Source organism: Oryzias latipes, chromosome 7, assembly GCF_002234675.1.
Source record: "Oryzias latipes chromosome 7, ASM223467v1".
In the NCBI taxonomy this organism is placed as follows: Eukaryota; Metazoa; Chordata; class Actinopteri; order Beloniformes; family Adrianichthyidae; genus Oryzias; species Oryzias latipes.
Window position 1 is genome coordinate 32984837 of NC_019865.2, and position 24517 is coordinate 33009353.

The 24517-nt window shown below is 48.6% G+C and overlaps 1 protein-coding gene and 1 long non-coding RNA gene across 3 annotated transcripts in view; one reads left to right on the forward strand and one right to left on the reverse strand.

Annotated features, from left to right (window-relative positions):
- LOC110015396 overlaps positions 1-24517 on the reverse strand; it is a 36790-nt gene that overhangs the window by 9231 nt on the left and 3042 nt on the right. The gene's annotated exons all lie outside the window — the stretch shown is intronic.
- ski (SKI proto-oncogene) overlaps positions 1-24517 on the forward strand; it is a 62287-nt gene that overhangs the window by 1916 nt on the left and 35854 nt on the right. The gene's annotated exons all lie outside the window — the stretch shown is intronic.

The following is a 24517-nucleotide window of genomic DNA, read 5'->3' on the forward strand; positions in this document are numbered from 1 at the left end:
CCCCCCCCCCCCCACACACACACACACACTCCAGCTCTGCTTTTTCTTCTCATCTGATTTAAAGCTCGGGGGACATGTGGGGGAGGCAGACCCTCTGCAGCTGAGTGCTGGAGTCCTATCATGCGCAGAGAAAAGTCCTGCAGAGGGGGGGTCCTCCTCTTGGTCAGGAGGTGTGCAGGGGTCTCACTCCTTTTTCTTTAGTTCCACTCAAATCATCTTTTGAATTTTTTTCAGTGGTCTTTCAATTATAATGAGGCAGTTTTTTAGCCCAAATCAAAAATCCTGTGTGGTTTTCTGGGTCGCGGCTGTAGCTGCCTCCGCTGAGACCCCAAAGACGGATCTGCAGGTGGATGCATCAGAATGGAGCAGAGCAGGGGCTCTTTCATCTCAGTAGCTGGAGAGGCGGCTCTGCGTCACGGTGACAGAAGTGAGAGCAGAAGTCTCGCATGCAGACAGACAAAGGAAGTCATATTGTCACACTTCCCTCCTCGCAGACTTTTCTTTCAAAACTCTTAACTGAGCTTCAGAGCTAAGGCTGCCCGCTGCGTCTCCTCTTCGGGGGCCTCAGGGCCGTGGCTGCAGTTCTGGTTTCTGGCTGGTGCACATGTGCCGGCACAGGCGACGAGTGTCTGTTTCTGTGTTAGGATGTTTAGATGAGCACAGCTGCAGATTTCTGCTGCAGACGCCAGACGGGATCAGGTTTCTGCAGGTTAGAGCCGACTGAAGGCGGCCGTCTCTGCTCAGAAGACGGATTGGGATGTAGATGTCAGACAGCGGCTCAGATAGATGCTCATTCATTAGAGCCCATGCTTACATTCCACACCTGCCGCTCCCTCAGCTCCTCCGTCACATGACGGCGTTCCTGACCAGACTTGAATGAAGTGTATGTCTGTGCAGCAAGCTCTGACTTCACTGCTGCAAACTTAGAGGGAAATCAGATTTCCTGGTCCTGCAGGAAGTGATTCCCCTACAGATAAAATGACGGGAGAACAGTAAATCTGCACTGAGGCATTTGGGCCTTTTTGGCAGAAAACTCAGAACTTCTAAAGTTCTAAAAAGAAAACTTTTGTCATATTCAGTTGGAGCTGGAATTAAAAACATAAAGGAATTAAACTGATTTGTTTGTTTCTTTAAAAGTAAAAAGTTAGAGTCCTGTCACTTGTCTCACACCAGGGTGTGGGACATTTGTTCTCCACGTTTGAGGGAGCGGTGAGCTGCAGTCACAGAAACCATTTGGTGGCGTAAACCTCCCTCCACAGTCTGTTTGTCAGAGGGCAGACGCTATACCACTAGCCCACTGAGCTCTAACACTTGTGCTTGTCTGGCAGGGGGAGGTTTGTTGCAGACACACTGATGTGTGGCTGACAAATTACCCGCTAAGACACTCTGCTGGTGCATCTCAACGTACAAGACCAAAGCTGAACAAAATATGACTGACACTTGGTCAGAAATGGGACTTTAACGCCTCATCTAGCTAATCTGCAGCCTTTCACTCCTTCGTAGGGTCCAGTTGCAGCTGCTGTTTCCATGCCGACGGTTACTCAGTCTATAAAGACACTTCCTGGCAGTCCCGTGGTTAAAGGCACGGTTTGGGAAAATCCAGGAGGTTGGGATGTCAAAGAGATCAAAGCTCACAACATGATGATGATTTCTTTGAAGATGGTCAGAAACCAAGTGAAGAAGAAGCTAATCAATGTGTTGGAGTTTTGAAAGGACGGTATTTAGGAAGGGATGCTGAAAGCGTCTGCACATGCTCAGTCCGTGCCGTGGTGGGGCTTTGGTGGAAAAAAGGCTGCAGCACAGAGACGGTATCAAACTTTAGATGGATGTGGTTTGGGTTTGTCACATTTGTCCTACAGATCTGCAGTTTCAGGAACGCACCCCCCCCCCCCAATAAAAGAAAATGCCACAGCTCAGGGTATCTGGCGTCCAGCTGAAGGGGCTGCTTGTTTCAGTTAGGAGGTGGGGGTGTGATGGTTGGGGCTCAGAGGAAGTGAACTCCCAGGGGAGGTATAAGCTCATGTCCTGTTTCACATGCTTGATGCAGTGCTGGCTTCGCAGACTCTGTCAGGGTGGGGAGGGGGGCAGGACAACAGCTGGCCCACATTTGCACTTTCACATCTTCAAATGTGTGTTTGTGAAGATGTTGTGTAAGAGTGCGGCAGAGCGGGGCTGTGGGGGGCCTCTCTGTGGAGCAGCACGTTTCCATGTCTGCCTGACCTGCAGGATGGAGGTGTGCTGGCAGAACATGTTCACCTCTGGCTCTGTGAGCTGGAACTACCGACTCTCCACGCAGGCTGCTGATTCTCTCATCTTTGTTCCTCCAGACTTAAAATTGTCTGCAAAAATAAAGGTCTTTTTCTGGAAACAACACCTCGCAGAGCAGCCACTCATAGCTTTCTTTGAGGAGCAGTTGGGTGTGAGATGAAGAGCGAGGGCGGCGGTTTTTGATGTGTCTTCTCTGGAACGCTTCTCTCGGTCTGCGTTTCCACCACAACCCTGACAGGAAACACAAGAGCGGCGGAGAGGCGGTGGCAGAGCTTCGCAGCTTGGTGTGTTAGTCTGGAACGTTTTTTTTTCTTTTTCAAACAGCAGCCGTTGATGGAGCAGTGGAAAATGTCTGTAGTGCTGTGATTCTTTTCCTGCCAGAAGCTGTTAGCTTAAAAAGATTTTTGAAAAGATTCGCCCAGTTTGATTCTGAAGGGAGAGAAAGAGTTTTTGTTGGAGTCTAACATTTTAGGTCAAACCTCAACAGGCTCTGATTTAATGCATCACTTCAAGCAAAGTCTGTCAAACCATAGAGCGGCTGGAAATCTTTCTTTAAAGCCCCCGGACGCTGTGATTTGACCATGAAGACCCAAATGTTTAGATTTTCGGGAGCCTAATGTGTTTAATGTGAACTTTAAGGGACTGTTTGTGGCATAAATCAATAGCATCTGTTTGCTAGACTGGAAACTTTAGAAAAGCATTTACGGCTCAAATACTGCCACAGTCTAACATTTGCATCAACTTCCATCTGTTTGTAATCTGCAAAAGCTCATCTATGGGATGCTTGTTGTTCCTGCTAATCTATCTAATTCCAGCAGTTTAGCTCAGTAGTATAAGACTAAATATTTTGCTTTAGTTTTCAAGACATGACTTTGGCACATAATTAACCAATGGTTTCCTAAACTAAGAACATCATTCAGATCTAAAACAGTTAAGGATTTTTTCAAGTGTATGATAGAATTTAAGATTCAAACTGTTTCCTGGGTATTTCTTTACTCAAATGGCGTCGGATCAGGAGCAGATGAAAAGCTGATGTTTTAAAAAGCTCAGGTTTGTAATGCAGCTACTGCCATGGGCGGGAATTATCTCTCATTCTCTGCTTCGATTCTAAATCCTCCTGTTGCAGACAAATAGATCCATGCACATTTTCATTTTCTTATCAGAGCTTCCACCTTGGTCTAAATTCTGCTTGACATTTTATTTTGACACGCTAATGTTAGCTTGTGCTGGTAGAGATTTCTGTCTGTTATTCTAGAGACTCTTTGTTGAGTCATAGTAAACACTGTCCAAGAGTACTTTGACATACCTTTTTAGGTTTAAGCAAGATTTAACTTTCTCTTGTACAGTGGTCTTGGTCTTGGTTAGAGCCATGTGCAGTGGTTTTGGTTAGACCTATGTGCAGTGGTCTGGGTCTTGGTTAGAGCGATGTGCAGTGGTCGTGGTCTTGGTTAGGGCTTTGTGCAGTGGTCTTGGTTAGGGCTTTGTGCAGTGGTCTTGGTTAGAGCTTTGTGCAGTGGTCTTGGTTACTTAGAGCCATGTGCAGTGGTCTTGGTTAGGGCTTTGTGCAGTGGTCTTGGTTAGGGCTTTGTGCAGTGGTCTTGGTTAGAGCTTTGTGCAGTGGTCTTGGTTAGGGCTTTGTGCAGTGGTCTTGGTTAGGGCTTTGTGCAGTGGTCTTGGTTAGAGCTTTGTGCAGTGGTCTTGGTTAGGGCTTTGTGCAGTGGTCTTGGTTAGGGCTTTGTGCAGTGGTCTTGGTTAGGGCTTTGTGCAGTGGTCTGGGTCTTGGTTAGAGCTTTGTGCAGTGGTCGTGGTTAGGGCTTTGTGCAGTGGTCTTGGTTAGGGCTTTGTGCAGTGGTCTTGGTTAGAGCTATGTGCAGTGGTCTGGGTCTTGGTTAGAGCGATGTGCAGTGGTCGTGGTCTTGGTTAGGGCTTTGTGCAGTGGTCTTGGTTAGGGCTTTGTGCAGTGGTCTTGGTTAGAGCTTTGTGCAGTGGTCTTGGTTACTTAGAGCCATGTGCAGTGGTCTTGGTTAGGGCTTTGTGCAGTGGTCTTGGTTAGGGCTTTGTGCAGTGGTCTTGGTTAGAGCTTTGTGCAGTGGTCTTGGTTAGGGCTTTGTGCAGTGGTCTTGGTTAGGGCTTTGTGCAGTGGTCTTGGTTAGAGCTTTGTGCAGTGGTCTTGGTTAGGGCTTTGTGCAGTGGTCTTGGTTAGGGCTTTGTGCAGTGGTCTTGGTTAGGGCTTTGTGCAGTGGTCTGGGTCTTGGTTAGAGCGATGTGCAGTGGTCGTGGTTAGAGCTTTGTGCAGTGGTCTTGGTTACTTAGAGCCATGTGCAGTGGTCTTGGTTAGGGCTTTGTGCAGTGGTCTTGGTTAGAGCTTTGTGCAGTGGTCTTGGTTAGAGCTTTGTGCAGTGGTCTTGGTTACTTAGAGCCATGTGCAGTGGTCTTGGTTAGGGCTTTGTGCAGTGGTCTTGGTTAGGGTTTTGTGCAGTGGTCTTGGTTAGAGCTTTGTGCAGTGGTCTTGGTTAGAGCTTTGTGCAGTGGTCTTGGTTAGAGCTTTGTGCAGTGGTCTTGGTTACTTAGAGCCATGTGCAGTGGTCTTGGTTAGGGCTTTGTGCAGTGGTCTTGGTTAGAGCTTTGTGTAGTGGTCTTGGTTAGAGCCATGTGCAGTGGTCTTGGTTAGAGCCATGTGCAGTGGTCTTGGTTAGAGCTTTGTGCAGTGGTCTTGGTTAGAGCCATGTGCAGTGGTCTTGGTTAGGGCTTTGTGCAGTCGTCTTGGTTAGGGCTTTGTGCAGTGGTCTTGGTTAGAGCTTTGTGCAGTGGTCTTGGTTAGAGCTTTGTGCAGTGGTCTTGGTTAGAGCTTTGTGCAGTGGTCTTGGTTAGAGCTTTGTGCAGTGGTCTTGGTTAGAGCTTTGTGCAGTGGTCTTGGTTACTTAGAGCCATGTGCAGTGGTCTTGGTTAGGGCTTTGTGCAGTGGTCTTGGTTAGAGCTTTGTGCAGTGGTCTTGGTTAGAGCCATGTGCAGTGGTCTTGGTTAGAGCTTTGTGCAGTGGTCTTGGTTAGGGCCATGTGCAGTGGTCTTGGTTAGGGCTTTGTGTAGAACCTTAATGTGGTTGTGGTCCTGACCAAATTGGTAAAGTCAGATTGATTGTAGAGAATTGAAAAATTTCACTTGTAATGTTTAGATTGTTTTGCTACTTTTGGTAATGTATGCTTAGTTCATTCAAGAATAACATTTAAGTGTGCAAGAATGAATTCCTTGGTAGCAAACTGTAGCTTGTGCTGTATAGAAAGGTGCAAACTAACAGTATCCAGGCACAACTAGACGTTTGACCACATCCAGTAGACCAAAGAGTTGAAAAAAGCTGGCAGCTTCCATTGACCTTCTCTGATATTTGAATGTTTGCATGTGACCTCAGTGATCACGCTGGGTCGCAGAAGCTCTTGTCGCTTCTTGTGAAGCGCCACAGAAGCAGGTAGCTCTGTGCTCCAGGTGTTGCATGAAAAGGAAGTCTTTCCTCGGTCACACGCTACTTTGGCCTCACTACTTGTTGTGCTCATTCAATATTGATGGTGGGTTACTACAGGTGCTGAAGGCCAGCCTGTTTATTTAATGAGAGATGTTTTAAAATATTTAAAAAAGGAACATGGTGCTGTCAGAGCCCCTCTCGCACATTCCTGTGTCTGACCCTGACAGCTCTGGCTTTTTTTGACCCATGTGGGTGTTGACATATAGTCTGTTATCTGCTGTTTGGAGGAGTTTCGCTGCAGGTCTCCCCAAAAAATCTGGTTCCTTTACCTTTTGCTAAGGAACATTTGTGCGTGTATTTATCAGCCTGGACATAAAAAATGAAATGGTTCCTAAGAACGGACCTGTCAGCTTCATGCTATTGTTTAAACCAGAATTCAAGTTGGCATCCTTATGTAACATTTGCTTTTAAGCATCATAGTATGTCATTATCCTCATTTTTAAATTAACTTCATAATGTTCAGTGTGATATACATTTAGAGAAATTATGGGAAAATAAATGAAAGTGTATTCTGCCACTGAAATGCAGGCCAGGAAATCTGATCCCAAAGCCGTGTGTGTCTGGGCTCCTGGTTGTTGAATTCCTGTATCCTCACTGCACTCTCATGAGGTCATAGACAATCACACTAGCATGTTTTCCTCCATACAAACGGTTGTGACCGCAGACTCAGAGATTCAGAACTAAATGTAGACATTTGTTGTTGCTGAACTTGAGATGGCCGCCAGCCCCGGTGAAAGATGAAGCTGTTGATTTTGGGGTTTACTTTAAGCAGCTGCAGCCCTGGAGAGCAACCCCTCCCCCTCCAATTTTTTTGTAAAGGAAGCCAGCAGGACGTGACCTTTCCCTCTTCAAAAAAGATGCGACCCATGCAGACCTTGCTGTTCTTGAAGCCCTATTGCCCACTCATGTGGCGCTGGGACTCCCACGGGGCAGATGGCTGTGCGGCGGTGGCACTTGAGATCTACAGACGTCACATCGACGAAAACCTGAACGACTTAGACATAAGTGGGCAGGTTTTGTCCTTCGCCAAAGAAACTTGAGAAAATGCACCCAGATAGAAGCTTGTGGGTCTCATCGATGCGTGGTTCTTGTGCGCGCGCACAGATCAGCTGTCGGAGGAGATGGAATGAGTTCCACTCACTTCTATGCCCATCTGCTACAGTCCCACAGTCAAACTGCCCCGTTTCCACCCCCATCCCATGCAATACAGCGCTGGTCTTCTAATGCTGCACGAGAGCCAGCTCAGCATGACGCGACCTCCACCGTACCTGACCCGAGGCCACACCCCATTAAAGAGGGTTAAGTCCATCTGTCTGAAAGCCACCGGTACTTGCATTCATAGCTGTGTGTCATTCCTGTAATAATACTTATGTTGACCAGGTTGTTTTGTTGTAACTGGAGCTGATAAGACAAGCCAACTTCCATGACTCATTGTCATATTTGGGATTTGTTGTTGCTCTGTTAAAAATACACAAATTCTGGGGTTTAATGTCAGTAATAATATAAAGAATGAATGTTTGCAGTATTTGGTAAATGCCCAGATTTGTGCTCAGTAAAAATTTACAGCCTGGCTACCAGAAAATACAAAACCTCTTTTTGTATTAGTGAAACATGTCCAACACAAAAGGCCTTCAGCTCACAAATGTTTTTGTCAAACTGTAATAATCAGACTGACAAGATGCAATATCTTCATTATAAAGTTCACCAGCTGATTGTCCCTTTAGAGCCATTCCTAGAAATGAGTGAAGGAAAGGAGACAGCTTTCTCGCCTCTGTATTGTGAGCATTAACCCTTTCCTACAGAAATGACTCTTCAGATCAGCTTACATCATGCATCACATGAAAACATTTCCTCATGACCAGGTCAACTGTTTTCTTTTAGAACATGCAGATAAATACTGACTTGGTACTGAATGGAAGGATTCTTTCTCAGTGGGAGCAGGACAATGCAGTCGTGAAGTTTCACCATTTAATTCTCACCACGACACCAAACAAAGACGGACAGACAGACCAGGAGCTGCCGGGTCATAAAAATCAGAAACTGGTCCTTTTTGATCCACATGTATCTGTGGAGGTGCCTGCTTCAGTAGAACATCAAATTAAAAGCACCTAAAGCGATTTAACCGTGACCGACAATCAAAGCATTCGTTATTTTCAAAATCAAAGCATCTGAAGGCAAAAAGCTGCTTCAAATGTCTCCCTGTAGGAAGATAATCCATCATCAGTTTTCCATCGCTCTGCTCGGATTCTGGATTTTGGATATTTGTGGTCCAGTCGAGTTTACAGGTTTTCTCTGCTTACGGGGGGTGGGGGGTGGCATCAGATGCTCCCCCCACTTTGGAAAGGATGGCGAGTCAGCTCCGGTGCTGAGTCCAAAGGCAGACGGCGGGTCTGAAGGCGCTGGAGGTGTGTATTTGTCTGAAAGGAGGCCGTGTCCCGAGAAACCTCTTTACTTTCCTCCTGCTTTATTCTTGAGGGGAGGGGGTGAGGCTGGGGGTCACGCTGGCTTGACCTGGGCCATGCGGAAAGGCAGATCCCAGGAGTATTGTTGTGGTGTGGGAGGTTGAAGGGGGGGTGAACTGGCCGGCCATTGTCACCTCCTTATGTGCTGGTATTAGGTGTTGATCTGTGGCTGTGGGACAGATAGAGGTGACTCCTCACCGCCGGCAGAGCGGCGCTTCCAGAGAGCCATGCGCCGCTGCTTATTGTTTTCCTCCCCACCTCCACCCGCTGTTCCTCCCCCACGTGTTTGGCTATCCTTCCTGGAAATGTAGCAGTCAAAGCAAAGGTTCAGGTGGACACGCTGCTTCCTGAAACGCGCGTGAATCCTTTAGCTTCACGCTCTTCACCTGACTTCAGGCCCATCACAGTTTCATGTCAGGAAAACTGAGCTCTGTTCTCTGCTTTGAGAAAGCTTCAGATAAGACTGGAATTCAAAGACTTTACTGAATACAGACAGTCCATTCCTAGCAAGGATGGGTAACTTTTTGAGCGGCTTTTGTGCATTTTTGATTGTTTTTAAAGCAGCCCAAAAACCATTGGAAACTTTGTGTTCAGGAAAAAGCATTAGAGGTGACAAACGGCCTGTTAATGGGTCCCACTGCGTCCACACTGCCACTGTGGGTCCTGTTTGAGGACAGATCTGTCTATTTGGTTACCAAAACATGTCAACATACCAAACATTAGATGTGCTGGTTGATAAGAAATGATTGTGACTGAAGTCTAAAAAGGTGCTTTTGTTTGCTGACAGACATGTCTTTTGTTAAATTCTGCTTCATGCAACAATAAACTGACCCTGTTTCCAGTGAGGCACACTTGGTTATGTCGGGCAAAATTTGCATTTGATGAGAGGAAACCCAAACACACAAGCTTTATTTGAGGGCTCAGGAAGGGGGGGCGGGGCAGATCTGTCCGTTCGCACGCGGGCGGTTCTGAAGGCGCCGGTCTCTCCTTTGGGTGATGGATTTCAGTGTGGCAGAAGTGAACCATCCGGCTGCACATTCTTTCTGAGAAACGTCGTCACAACAGTCGACACCTTTGATCTTTTGTCCTGTTTAGTCTGCGCTGACTCACGCTGGTGTCTAGCCGCTCCTGCTTGGGTGCGGGAGGTTAATCTTAAACTGGATGAAAGTGGAGCTTCCACGATGCAGCCAGGAAACCTGAACATTGATCACTGATCTTCCCTGTGTCACGCCAGATGCTCATAAAAGGGCTGTAATGTTGTGTTTCACCACGAAGGCTCTCTGCAATGAACGCTGGGGCGGATGGGGGTGGTGGTGGTGGTGGGGGGGGGGGGGTATCCGGGTTGTTGGGGCACATCATAGGAGACCTCTCCGAATTGGGGATCTAAATCGATGGCAAAGCAGACTCTGGGGAGGAACGAGGTGCTGGAAAGAAGTCCCATATGATCATCCTTCCTCCACAGCACCCCCTCCCCCACCCCCACCCCCTAAATGAACCCACCCGGCCTCTCTCTGGCAGGTGCTAAATAAAACAGTGCGCTGAAAGGAGATCCTTCCTCCTGGCAGAGAAACTTGCCTCTCAGGTTGAGGAAGCCTCAGACTTGCTCCTCCTTTTTACCCCCCTTCCCATCCTATACATCCCTGTCCAGGCATTCTCTTCCTGTCCAGTTTCCCACTGGAGCTCCCGCTCTTCCCCTGCAGAGCACACAATAGCCCTCTTCAGCCTGCTGCCTTATAATTATTGTAATTACAGATCCCTGGAGCAGGCGGCGTTTCCTCGGAGCCCGTCCTGCTTCAAAGAAATGTTGAGCTCGTGTCGGCACTCAGCTAAGACTCCTCCGATGTTCTCATCTTCTGCCCCTTTCATTATCTCCAGCCGGTCAGAGGTTACGGCTGCAGCTGAGCCTGGCCTCAACACCCCCCTCCATTCTTGCCCCTCTTCTAATTTGCATTGCATGTTGGTCCGACGACTCCGCCGTTGCTCCTCCTCAGGGCTTCTTGACCTCCGACGATGAACCCAACCGGCGTTTCAGGAGGAGCCAAAGACACGTGGAACCTGGGGAAATGACCCCATAAGGCGGGTTTGAGCCCAGACACGCCTTCAACCTTTCGTCTTCTGTCAGGTGAAGCTGCCTCCTCAGAGAGGATCCAGCTTTCATCAGCTGTCATGAAACCACAGAAAAGAAATGCTGGACAGTCAGCAGCTGATGGTGAAGCCTGATGGGTGGATTTGATTGTTTATAAAAGATGGATTTTATATAAAATGGCAAGTGGAGGGGGGGGGGGGGTATAGCAACACCATGCAAACAGTTGAAAGAAAAAGTTGTGTAGAAGTCGTTTTCCTTCAGAGAGGGAAGATAGGAAACGAAGAGGCTGACGTGTTGCTATTTTCCAATATTCAAATGTTTACCCAGAAAAATGGTGGGAATGCACGACGGCACAACGCTGGAAATGACCAGAATGAACCAATCCAGTGTGCCCAACCCCAGCCTCCAGGCTCACCCGTACCTCCAAACGGGGGGCCCTTCGTTTTCCATCTTCATCTAAGGAAAACAGCTTGAATTTGGTTGAAAATGTCCCCGTCTGAGAAAAGGAGGCTGTTGCTGGAGAGCAGAGGACTTCACCTCCCATCGCTGCTCAGACATAGAACTTTCTGCTGCTGCTAATTCTTTGCTTTCTAGGGCTGCTCTCTTTGCAAAACATCCATGTTTTTAGCATGACAAATTGAACACCCACATACAACCCCCCTCCCTGTTTCCCTCCCTTCCTCCGTTTGTTTTCTTCCCTCTGGTTCTGGTTCTGTTGTACATCCAGAATCCACACCACCACCACACCACACATTTCCTTTTCTGTAACGGCCGTTTAGTTTTTATGTGTAATATTTTTGGGGGGGCACAGCTTTACGAGCGTGCACATCTCCATGTGCAGTTGGGAATCTTTGGCAGTTTCAAGTGTCTGGTTGGCTGAGCAGAAACCAGAGCTCTGACAGGAAGTGGGGGCGGGTGCTTTGTGTCAGCCCAAGGACAGGGCCTTGGGGTGGGGGCGGGGGTGAGTCTGCCCTTTTCTCTCCTCTGTTTCATGTTTTCTCTCGCTGGTTCCTCCTCCGTCTGTGGTGCAACTCAGGAAGCGCCGTAAAGCATCAGATTCCACTTCCTGCCTCGATCGATGCATCTCAGGTCCAGCTGAGACGCCCCAGCACCTTGCACACTGGGTGTGAAGTGACACTGCAGAGCAGCCCCCCCTCCCAAAAAGCTGTTTTAAAAAAAGAGAATCCCGCTGGAAAAGCCCGGATGTCCTTCAGAGCCTCTTCTGTCCAGCTTTAATTGCTCTTCTGGGGTTTGAGCTGGAAGAGATACTTCCAGGACCTCTTCCCTCCTCCCTCCTGCCCCCTCCCTGGCAGAGGAATGAAATGATAGATTTCTGCGTGGATGGGAGCTGAGGCGAAGGAATGACCTCACGGCCACCTAATCGCCGCAGAGGGGAACGCCAGCAGCTAACATGTGCATTACTCTCCTTCCTTAGAGGGGAATTGACCCGCCGCACAGACTGAATGACTTCTTCTGCTCCAGTCCTCCAGCAGGACTGCTGTTGGCAGGGGGCCGGCCTTGGTGCTAGCCTCTGGAAAAGTCTGTGGTGGAGTGGCAGCGATGCTGTAACTCCTCCACAAACCCGGTGTGTGTGAGTAAATGTTGACTGCAGGCTGTTCCTGTTGTCGGCCCGCTGGAGCACGGTTCATCAGCGGGGTCACAGAGGCTGCTGATGCCAGAGTTTGCTCCCGCGGGGGCCCCGCTCATCGTGTGACCTGCATGGGGCGACTCCTCCATGCAAAACACCACTCAGCCTGGGTCACATGACCCTCTGCTTAGACGAGGCCCCTCCCACTTCCTATTTTCCTCTGAGTGCACAGGAGGTGACAGACCGTCTGTCGCTTTAGAAGCAGCACTGGCCCACGTGCTCGCTCCTTTCTGTGACAAACAGACAAACAAAAACATCTGCTCTGAGCGGCAGAACATCTGGGCCTATCCAAGCTGCTGAACCCTCCTCCCTCCCTCTGCGAACCATGTGACCTGACTCTCCCTTTCACTTGGCTCTCCCAGAGTCCACCAGTGGAACAAAATGTCCAACTCTGGAGTGGAAAATGCCAGCACATGCAGGCCAAGCTCCACCGAAAGGCCTCTTTGTGTTCTGCCTCGCAAAGATTCATAGACCCCCCCCCCCCCCCCCCCCCACACACACACACACAAAAAACAAAAAAACAAAGGCAAACAGCAGCTTCCTGTTCAGAGACATGCCTGCAGCCTTCACGTCCAAGCCAGGCTAAAAAAATAAAAGTCTGGCAAACCAAGCAGAGAAAACAGAGGAAGGAAGTTTCCTGTTGGACCTGAAAAGACCCCACGTGGTACGCTTCCCTTTGCCCCCCCTTAATGATCACTGTGCAGATATTTTGGTTTGTCGTTGTGTGCATTTGGCAACCTGTGCTGGCCGCATTAGCAGCCAAAGGCCAATCTGCACGGATCAAATAAACACAGTTAATCTTTATGGCGATGAGTGGAAAGGCTTCCAAAAAGTCCGGGCTGAGGCGAGGCGAGGCGCAGTCTGGCTCTCCTAACAAGCCGTGCTGCCTTCACTGGGCCTCGCAGACGGGAAACAGCGAGATGGTAGTTTGCTTCTCTGAGGCTTTAACTGTTGTGCTGATCAGGTTTGTTGCAGGAAAGCTGCAGAGCTGACAGACTGACTTTGAGCTTGAGCTTGTTTCCTGCTCTGGTTTTCGTCTCATTTCTGCTTAAGCCTGAGCCTTGGTTTGTGACTTGGTAGAAATGATCAATAAAACAAACGTCTTGTTGCAACTGCATCTGTATTTAGGCAAATACCACCTCCTGTTCCCACAGGGACGCCAACACGCGTAATAGCACCAATCCCCAGGATTTTCCCAGACAAGCTCATGGTCTTTCTCTGCAGTTCCTTCATCTGCTTGGTGAAACATCCAGGTGATCTGAAGGTCAGATGGTCTCTATGTGTGATGAAGAGGTTATGAGCCCTGGAAGGAGTTGTCTGGCTGCTCTGCAGGGAACCTTGGGCGTCACATGAGGCTCCTGGGTAATGGTGCTGAAGAGTAAACCAGGTTTAGCGACAAAGCGGGACATTATTTTGAAGAAATAACAAACTCATGACTGCTGGCGCCTTGAACAGCTCTGTGTGTGTTAACCTCTGAAGCTGAGGTTTATTTGCCGTGCACGCGCACGTGCGCCTCTACATGCTGGTGCTGATGAACTTTGAGCCCATTTTTGAGGCCTCGGCTCCATCTAGAAGAGCAAAAACACAGATGAGCTGCCCTTGATAATGCTGCAGAGCTGCAGTTTCACAGCGAACGCTCAAGTTTACAGCAGCTCGCTCACGTGCACGCTCACACACGCGCACTGACACAAACAGCGTGGGCAGACGCGTCGTGCAAAGTCCCATCTAGAGCCTCACTTCACCCTGCAGTTCAGCGACCGTCAGCTCACTGATGTCAGTATGCGTGTGAGACTGTGCGTGTGTTTTAGTGCGTGTGAGACTGTGCGTGTGTTTTAGTGCGTGTGAGACTGTGCGTGTTCTTGTGTGAGTGTGAGACTGTGTGTGTGTTTTAATGTGTGTGAGGGGCGCATGTGTTGGTGTGATGGTGGGGAGGCAGACAGTCAGACACCCCTAGTTCTAGGGAGGGCGAGGGAAGTGATAATGGGCTCTGCCTCCCAGTGCTCTAAGGTGGCAGACCCCCCCCCCCCCCCCATTCCCTGTGAGTGGGCATTAAGGGCGAGAGAGAGTCCTCTGGCGTGCGTCGGCTTAATGCACGCCTCCGAGCTCGCCACTCCTACATTATCCCGAGTGCAGCGCTAATGTTGGCGAGCAATTGCAGGCTTCCTGGGACAAAGTGTAGAGAGTGAGACTGCTTCCTGTCTGGGGGGGCAGCACTCCATTTAAAACCCATTCATATTTTTAGACCCGGTGGATGTGTTTGATCCACACTTCAGCTAATATTACTGCTGCACTCATCTGGAGCAGACAGAACCGCACTGCGTGCTGGTCCAGTTCCCTCCTCCTGGCTCGGCGGCTGTGAAGGCTCACCTGAACTCGGGTTTAGACTGAAGAAGACTCGCTGGTGCTTTGAGATCCTTTCGTCCTTTAACCCCGCCCCCAGTCTGGTACCTATGTTATGTGCAGCAGTACGACTGTAAAGGCTCTAATCTAAGCACTGCAGCCACATCGGTTAGAAAGGAGTTTATGTGGATCCAACTAGTGGTTCCTGGTTCTGGACTGGAGTCCAGAACCTGGAGTCCAGAACCCGGGTTGTTTAGCTCATTACAGGATCGTGGGCTGATAGTTGGGAAACTGACTGTTTCAGGTGAGGCGCCCACTCGCCTCCATCACACAGCCTCGTGTCTCTGGTTGCGGGTCGGCCCACCAGCTCGTGTTCCCTGTAAGTTGAGAGTGTGTGTGCGTGGGGGGGGGGGGTCAATTTCTCAGCTTTAATTAAAGCAGATGGGGTTAGTGGTTCAGCACAGAAAGTTCTTGTCAGCAGATCTAAGAGTGACAGAGGTCGGCAATTATCCAGCCCAGGAGTCAAGAGGTGCTCCCATGTGGGCCCTGGGGGGCTGATGCGGAGCTCTCCCTCAGATTTCCTACTAAACGGGTGCAGAGTGACACACACTTCCTGGTGTCTGATTCCTTCTGCGGTTCATGTGAACTATTCCTGTGGAAACAGGCAAACCTGCAGACTCCACGCCCAAACATTCATTCTGACAGTCTGCTCATCTTCTGGCAGCCTTGAGTCTGAGCAGCAGAAAGGCGTTTGTGTTGGACGTGGAGCTTTAGTGAAGGCCCCAGAGCAGAGGCTCCGCCTTCATCCTCATGAGCGGAAACCAAAACGCAGGCTTCAGTTTGGGGGTTGCTGCTGAGTCCAGACTGATCCAATTTAGCTTTAACTCAATACATTTGAATAGTCTTCTTTTAGATCCCGGATGAGAAGAGGGCTGTCCTGCTTTGTGTGAGCAGTGCTGCCTGCGGCGGAAGTATCATGAGCAGGGGTTACCTCATTTCTCAGGGTTCCTCCAACAGAAGAAGGTGTTGGATTCCCTCTCACTCCTGGCCTTCACATCCATCCACCGGCTTGGCTCCCTGTCTCTCCTCTTTTTCCTGTGTTTCATTGAGCATCAGCGCTCATTGTGCACAGCTCACGTGCACGCTCCTGGACTATGTGGTGAACAATGCAGGCCACAGCTTTGACCTCAGCACTTCTGACCACAGCTGAGCTGAAGAAGCCTCTGCGTAAGAGCCTGCTCAGCCGGAGAATGCTGTCCTCAGTCTGACCAAAACTGGACATTTGCTTTTCATCGGAGGAGTAGCAGTCAAGAATCCACAGAAATGTTTGTTTACTCTGAAGTGTTGGGCTGCTTCTTGGAGCGAGGTGACCTTTCACCTGGCGGACCTGTAAGGTTGGAGTTTACGCCCCTTTATGTTTTGCAGCCTCGTGAGTCGGGGGGAGAAAGGACAGGCCGCCACCGCTGCTGCGTCTTTAAAAAACTCTCCAAGCTGCTTTTCAGATTAGCGGCGTAGCAAACTAGGTAATCACCCCTCAGCACGAAAGGGCTTATGCATCAACTGCAAAGTACGCACAATTCACCACACTCTGCTGCTTCCAGAGGACTGCAGCGGCCGGCCTCTTCCTGTTGGGGGGGGGGGCTCCACTCATGGGGCAGATGGGAAACAGAGAGGACATAAACAGACCAAGTGCAACTATTGCCAAAATCTCCAGGCAAAACGAATCCAGTTGTCTTTACTGATGGCAGTAACAACCCAAACAGAGAGGGAGGGGGTTCTTTGGCTGCTCGTGCTGCAGCAAAGTGCCAGTGAACAGTGGGGGGCAGGCAGCACATCACCCTGCTGCAGCCAAGATTGCTTTAACACCCCCCCCTCCCTCTGCACTGTTTAGCAAGAGTGAGAAGTCCAAACAAATCTGGAGCAAAGTTCTGCGGGGGGAGCCAGCAGCCCCTCCTGAAATGAGACTGGACGGAGCAAAACCTCCATGGTTTACGGGCTGAAATGAAACTGCTGCTAGAGAAAAGCCCCCGCTGCACTGCAGATGAAAAAGTTCTGGAAAAGTTCTGTGGGTTTCTGGCGACAACCCCCCTTCCTCTAGTCTTCTTCTCTGAGCTCATATGCTTCCCATCAGGCAGGACAAGCTGCATGACGTCAGTGTGTGTCTGTGTGTGTGTCTGTGTGTGTGCGGCGTGGAAACCAGTCCTGCTTTCCAGATGTGAGAGGAAAGGTGGGAAATGAGGGGAGCTGGGCGGGCGCTTTGGGAGGGGCTGCTGCTGTTCCTCGAGCTGCTTGTGGATCCTGGTGTTCAGAGTCGTCGCCCTCTGGCAGCATTTACACTGAATTATGCAAAAAAGCTGTTTAAAGTAAGAACCACCACCAAAAGGCATGGAGCACAGCCAGCATTTAGTAGTTTTCATGTCTGAATGTGCCTTGATTTTTGAACGTGGTTACTTTTTCTGGTTTTTGGCAGTTCTCAGTCTTTGCACCTCAGTGTGGTCTGCTGAGGTCTGTCAAGCACGTGCAGCAGCGCGTCTCTTTAAGGTGTCAGCCTCCAAAATATCAGCAAAAGTTTCATATTTCCTTTTGACCATTCGGTCTGGTTGTAGGAAATGATGTCAACAAATGTTGCTCACATGTCACTGTAGCTCCTCCGACATAACGTCTGTAGTCAAAGCTGTGAAAGAATTGAAGAAGATTAAAGACCGACTCCAACAAAAATGATATTTTTGGTGTTTTTACCATGTTTTTTGAGAATTTGTATGATGATGGGGGAAAAATATGAAGAAAATTAGGATTTAAACTGCTTTTCTGAGAATTTCTAGACTCATGGCGAAACCGGAACTGATGAAAAAAACGCTGTTTGTAGTTGTTACTTCAATAAGGAGAGGTGCGCAAAACGTGCCAACCAAATAATCCACACACCATGACACCACCACCGCCATCCTGAACAGTTGACACAAGGCAGGATTTATTCTTTCACAAATTCTGACCCAACCATCTGAATGTAGCAGCAGAAATGGAGACTCATCAGACCAGAAACAGTTTTTCCATCTTCTATGGTCCAGTGTTGGTGAGTCTGTGTGAATTGTAGCCTCAGTTTCCTGTTCTGAGCTGACAGCAGTGGTACCCGGTGTGGTCTTCTGCTGCTGTAGTCCATATGCCTCCAGTTTAGACGTGTTGTGTGTTCAGAGATGCTCTTCTGCAGACCTCGGTTGGAAGCAGTGGTTCTTTGAGTTCCTGTTGTCTTTCTATCAGCTGGAACCAGTCTGGCCTCTGACCTCTGGCATCAACAGAACAACGCCCATAGAACTGCTGCTCACTGGATATTTTCTTTTTTTTCTTCCAAATATTCCCTGGAAGCCACGTCCAAAGTCCCTTCAATCACTTTTCTTCTTCATTCTGATGCTCAGTTTGAACTGCAGCAGACCGTCTGGACCATGTCTACATAAATGCATGGAGTTGCTGCCATGTGATTGGCCCAGACCGTAAAGTCAGTGTGGTGTTTTGGATCGCAGAGGGCTGTGAACCTTCTGTCAACCTGATAAAGTTGAGGGTTCATCAACTCACCTATGAAGGGGCACCGTGGAATGGATTGGGGGGGTCTCGTCGACAAACATGGAGTTCCAGCCTGCCAATGCCGGCTGTCGTCTTCAGGTGTCCTCAGTAGCATTGGGAGCCTGGATGTCTCGGACGTCAGGTTTACGCGGCGGCAGGGTCAGCTGGTCACCGTTTTATAGGGGTGGGGGCTCGTTCACAGGCAGCCCATCTGGCAGCCATAAAGTCTGCCTGACTGTTGAGCTGTTTTAAGGGCGTGAACTTAGGCGGGAGGAACACAGGACTGCTGTTTGCCCCCGCTCTTCACCTTCCAGCAGCTTTAATTCCTCCTGGCAGCAGCAGCGGGTCAGGAGTTCACCTCTGGCATCTGCTTGAAAGGTTTCCAGAAAGAAGCAGCGTGGAGCCAAAAACAGTCTGCCACAGAGTGCAGCGACACGCCTCATTTTTTATTTATTTGCCAAAGCAGAAGGGCACGAAGGAGGATGCTGAAAACTTTAAGATCCTCCCTCATTTTGAGTCTTTTGCTGAGGTTCAGATCATTTCTCTGATTGTTGAGTAGCTTTAGTTTCGTGAAGAAGAATGAGAAAGGATCTGGGGATGAAGAAGCGGCTCCATCCACCTGCTGTCAGAGGATCTGAGAACGGAGATGAGCAAATATTTCCAACCTTCCAGCTGGATGAAAGTGAGACATTTGTGAATGAACAGAAGAGCAGGCAGAGGAAAACCCCACTTTGGATCGTCTGAACATCATATGTGGAGATGGGCTGACTCCAGTTCATCAGACAGCTGGTGTTTTTTTCCCCCTGAAGACCAGAAATGACAGCACACACAAACAGATCTCCATGTTTACCAGGAAACTCATCTTTGTTTCCAGAATAAAACGGTTCCAGAGCTTCGTGCTTTTCTCACTCACTGAAAGGACTTTCAAAATAAAGCTCATGAAATACTAAAGGATTGAAGAACACAGAGAAACACTAGAGATTTCATTTGTAGATTTACTTTAGTGATTTACATTTGTTTTCTGTAAAGTTTCAGCTGAGCCGTTGCAGTAAGATGCTGCTGCTTTCCTACCCAGTATTCTCATAACAGATGCTGGTTATTCGATGGTTAGCTTCACACTGAGACGAACATCCATGACCTTGGAGTCCAGCCTGGAAGTGGGCGGGGTGTTTTAGTCATCAGAAATCTGCAGTTGACCTCTCATTGTGGCTAACACCGTTCTGCTTTTGATGATTCTCATCACAATAGTGGAGAAAATGGAGGCAGTGCAGCTGCTGGGCCTTGTTCTATCTACAAATGGAAAAGTGAGATTCCTTTAGGCCCTCGGTTCACAATTGGGATCGGACCTGGATGTGTGCTGACTATTCCGTTTCTCAAATCCTGTTTTCTGAAACTAAATCCCTTTTGCAGATCAGTCAGAAGTGGTTCTTTTTTTAAAGTAAAATCTAAATCCCAATCCCGAATCCTTACAAATGCCTCCAAACATGATGGGTTTGATTTCTGTGGATCATCATGTCTGATTTCAGACGTTCTGAGCTTGTTACCAGCAGAGTGAGCGTTGAGCCGGCCCCTTCAGGATTCCTGTGACTACCAGCTGGCTCAGACAGAAAGGAACGCCTGTCCTCTTGGTTTTAAACTGAAATATGGCAACACGAGATAGATTGAATTCATGTAGGTGTTGGGAGCAAAAATGGCCAATAAGCCAGAAGGCCAATAACCAATGCTAAGCTAATGTGGAGACAGGAGAGAAGATGCTTTTCCTCAGCTGAAGACTTGAGCGCTCCGTCTCCACGGAGTGACGTCCAGAGCAGCTCTGTGTTCTTGTTGTTGTCCTGCTTGTTTCACAGTTGATCATCAAGGAGGATCTCTACTGTTTATGTCAGACGGATGTTAACGGCGTTCTTATGAAACGATAATATAATTCTCAATATATTCCATGTATGGACGGAATCAATGAATCAGTTAAGCAAGACGTTTGCTTGTCTCTGCTGGGAGGAAACAATATTCAGTGATCCCTCGCCATATCGCGTTTCATCTTTCACTGCTTCACAAATTTTTTTTACAGTGTAGATATTTTTACAGTGCATTGTGCTCTGCTTCACTGAACTTCAGCGCACAGCACAAGGATGGGGCCTTTTGATGAGTCGTTCATTGCAGTTCTCAAATATAATCGAAGGTGGCATATCCGTTTCTAAGAATCTTCTTGCTCAGAAAAAGAAAGAGCGCCAACAACTACCCATAACAATGTTCTTCTCTCAGAGAAAGACTCCGGCGCCTTCAGCAGAAACAGTCGCTACAGCAGAGTGGAGTCAGGACGAAGAGGCACAGCTGGGACTGTGAAAATACGCCAGTGACAATGTTTCCAACCTTGTATTACTATGTTAAAATTATTGTTTTAAACAAATTTGGGCTTTAAAACAAGTTTTGATTTTTGGTTTCATTCTATAGTAAAATAATAAAAAAAATAAAGCTGAACTACTTCACGGATTTCACTTTTCGCTTGTTATTTTTGGAGCGCAACTCCCGGCATAAACGAGGGATCACTGCAGCAGGAATCTCTTATACCAGGAGACATGTGGACATCATCTGTGAGGAAGACCTTTCTGACATAATCAGGACTTTGACGAGATCACAGAAAATCCCCGGCTTGTGTGTCCACAAACATCCTGATCCTTTGGACAGACCCCCCCCCGTGTCTCGGCTGATATAAGGAGCTCCTCTCACTGTATTCGGGGGAGGGGGGTTGAAATGGGTTGAGGACACCACTTTTGTCCCAATTACAGTTAATCCCTTTAGTTGCAGAGAGAGTGGGGGAACCCTGCTGGCTGTCTCTGAATACACACAAGAGGCTCTGCAGTGAGGGGGGAGGCACGGGGGAGGGGCTGTGCCCCCCTACTGGAAGAGATAGACAGTCAAGACCCATCATCTGCCTTTTGTCTTTAGTGCATCCGTCTTTTCAGATGAAAACGTGCCGCCCCGCAGCCGCCGCTGGAAGCATGTTAGGCAGAGAGACATTAGCCAGACCAATCCTGTTATGAGCATCAGCGCCTGGGGAGGGTGGGGGGCGCTGGGTGGGTGGCACAATCTCCTTAAGTGATTAATCACCATGTGAAAGTGAAACCCGCTGAGGGAATTCTGCACCTCAAAGTCCCGTCTCCTGCAGCACGAATTCCACCAGGAAGGGCTTCAAAAGCTTGTTCTGAAAGCCACCATGAGCAGGAGCTGCATGACCCAGCCCCGGGGAGGGGAGGGGGGCAGTGTGGAAAAACAAGGCAATGAGGAAAGGTCTGCTTCCTATTGGCTCGTCAAAGGGGGGTGTGGGGGGGGGGGATTTTGCCTGATAGTTTGGAGCAGATTGTTCCGTAAAGAAGAGTTGGGTTCTGTGGAAACAGAACACTGGTTTGAGCAGAGGCCCCACCAGTCTCAGCCTCACCAAATGTTTTTCAGAAGACCCCCCCCCCACACTCACACACACACATTAAAACAGAGAAGCTTCAACTGTCCCGACAGAGAGAATAGATGCTGAAGGTACTTGAACGGTAAAACCTCGTGTTTTTGGTGTCTTTGTTGTTGAGCATCCATGAGTTTCCTGCTTCATCCCCACATGTGTGTGTCTGTGATCGTCCGGTTCTCATCAGTGGTGTTCCTGCTGGACTGGCGTCCGATTCCTTCCAAACTGTGAGCAACAAAGCTGTCGGCAGTCCGGCTCTAACCAGACAGGAAATGTGGGGAATATCTGGTCACACTCACCTTCAACAGAAAGACTTGGAGAAAGTCTGCCTGAAGAGTTTAAACCAACTCTTTGCTGCTGATTCTTCAGATCAGAATCAGCTCTGGATCTGACCCCTGGGCCAGAACTGGGGCTGAGGGGTTCTAATGAGGTCATGTAGGGCTCTTTTGTGTGCAGAAGGTCTGACTGAACTCTTTCTTCTCTTTTCCATGACTCTGCTGTGTTCTGCTGGGGCTCCTCATCACCAGGTGAGTGTCTTCTCTACTTCTACTGCATCCACCCCCCCCCCCCCCCACACACACACACACATAGCTGCTCTCCTTTCAGATCCTGTAGACTGAACTTTGTTTGCCACATTTGGGTGGAGCTGCAGCCCAGGGTGGGGGTTGAGGTACTGAAACACTGCAGACCGACAGAGGTTGAACCAAAATGGCCGCCCACCACAGACCTCTGCAAGATAGAGTTGGATGTAACCACACGTTCCCTGCTGCAGCCCCAAGCGCACGCTGCTTTGTCTAACAGCTTTTGTACCTGCGACCGCGGATGACTTTCAGTTTTTGTCACACTGCTCCACAGAGCGGAGGGAAGCCGCAGAGCCGTGCAGGGCACCGTGCACGGGGCCCTGCAGGGGGCTGACTGTGCTTTCTGCTCACAGGTCGACAGTCTAAACCTCCAGTGTTACTCTATAGAAATCTATCTCTGCCTCATGTTAGCTGCTGCAACGTTTGTCATCAGGGATCAAAATTACTCCGAGACAAAAGACAGCAAACGTCCACATAATCAGAGCGCTCACAAAGTACGATAAAGCTGTGGGTAGAGCTGGTGGTGTAGTGGTTGGCACGCTCGCGTCACAGCAGGATGGCGCTGGTTCAAATCCCAGCTGGGTTCTGTCTATGTGGAGTTTGCATGTTCCCCCTGTGTGTGTGCCGTCATGTGTGACATTAAATGGGCCCTTTGGGGTGAATGTGTGTGTGGCCTGTGGGTGGCCGTGGTGCAGAGGTAGGGCGGTCGACCCATGATCATAAGATTCCAGGTTCGATTCCCGCCTTGCACGCCCATGAGTCGAAGTGTCCTTGGGCAAGACACTGAACCCCACCTTGCCTCTGGTGGTAGGCGGGAACCTGTGTTTGGCAGCGGAGCCACCATCAGTGCGCGAATGTGTGTGTGACTGGGTGAATGGGTCTGTGACTGTAAAGCGCTTTGTCCTTGTAGGAAGAAAGGCGCTATACAAGTATACGCCATTTTACCATTACCATTTGGCCTCTATTTCACTGGTGAACCTGTCCAGTAGGAGCTGGTCACCCTGAGCAGCAAACATGTACAGCTGACTGAATCAAGACCCACTTTAAATGTAAAATGTTCACTAAATCATTGTATGACCACACCCACTGTTCTGTGGATCATGTTGCCTGTTTGAAACTTAGATTAGAATCTAAACCAAACAGCTTTGATACGTTTCCTGTTAAAGAAGACGTCAGATTAACAACATCACATGAATTCATTTGCTCTGCCGTTCATAAGTAACAAACAGAAAAATCAGCAACAAGCTAACTGAACGCTAACGGCAATCACGTTCAGTGGGAACCACATCTAGTGGTCTAATCACAAAACCACACACCGAAACTTCAATCTTTAACCTGAAGCTTCTCATTCTAACCAGCAGGCATGTTAGAGGAAGGCTGATGATGAGGGCTCTGCAGTCTTTAAATTGACCATGAACTCCTCGGTTTCCCATAGTTTTCTATTCTTTGGATCATCTGCATCTTCAACTCCTCACACAAAAGAGTAAAAAAGAAAGACTTGGCGGAGCTTGGTGACAGGGGGCAGCAGGTCAAGGGACAGGGTGTGGAGGTTGACGATGCTTAGATGGGCTTTTGGTTTGGAGGCGCTAAAATGGGAGGGGCTGGGCAAGGATGGGGGCAGATAGGCCATGTTCTTATCTGAGGTCCTGAGAAAAGAACCAGAACCAGAAGAATGCTGTCATAAAAATGATGCAAAGAGGGAAATGTTGGACATAATAATGCAGATTACAGAAAATGTTTCCTTCATTCAAAATTCAGCTACTCCAAGATGCTTTTAAAAATACTCATCCTCAGCACATAAAACTAACAAAACAAAGAATCACTAAACTGTTGTGTAAGCATGGCAAACCTTCATGGGAGAAGTCTGAGGCCACAGAAAAATGGATTTGAAACAGTATTTGGACGCAGATCAGGAAGAGCTGTTTAAATGAAGGCTCCTCTTTAACCACTGCAGGGCTTGTTTCACAGGTTCTGTCACCATTTAAGGGTGTATTCAGCCTGGAAAAGTCTGTTGGTCTGGACCAGTCTGCTTAACTTGGTCCGGATCGAGTCCTGAACCCTGTGTTTGGTCTGTATTCAGACATGGACATTTCTGTTAAGAACAAAGCTTGTAAACAAAAGCATGTGACCAAAGATCTCTGCAGATCTGATCTGCGCCATCTAACTCTATAGAAATAATTAAAGACTTTTGTTCTATCTGGGCCACCGTCTTCCTTCTGAGATCATCTCCAACTTTATTATTGAAGCGGATCAATCAGATAAAGAGAAGTTCAGTCCTGCTTCTTTAGTCTCCGTATCCTCTGGCTGGGTGGACATCTCTGATCAGGTATCCAGGATTGGGTAAAAATTTCCAGAAACATTTCATAACATTGGCCTCGGAGGCCTGAAGTTGCCCATCTCTGGTCTAAACCATCAGATGCCATCAAAACAAGTCTCTGGCTCTTCTTTACTGAATTTCCCAACGTATCTAACCTTTGCTTAGTCTTCTATCGGGCTTTGTGAGGGAAACCGCTGCACACCAACCCTTTGGACCTGTCACTTCATGCTCTTTGGTGTCTGCAGGTTAAACACTTCCAGCCTTTTGAAAGCTCTCATTTACACCATAAGCA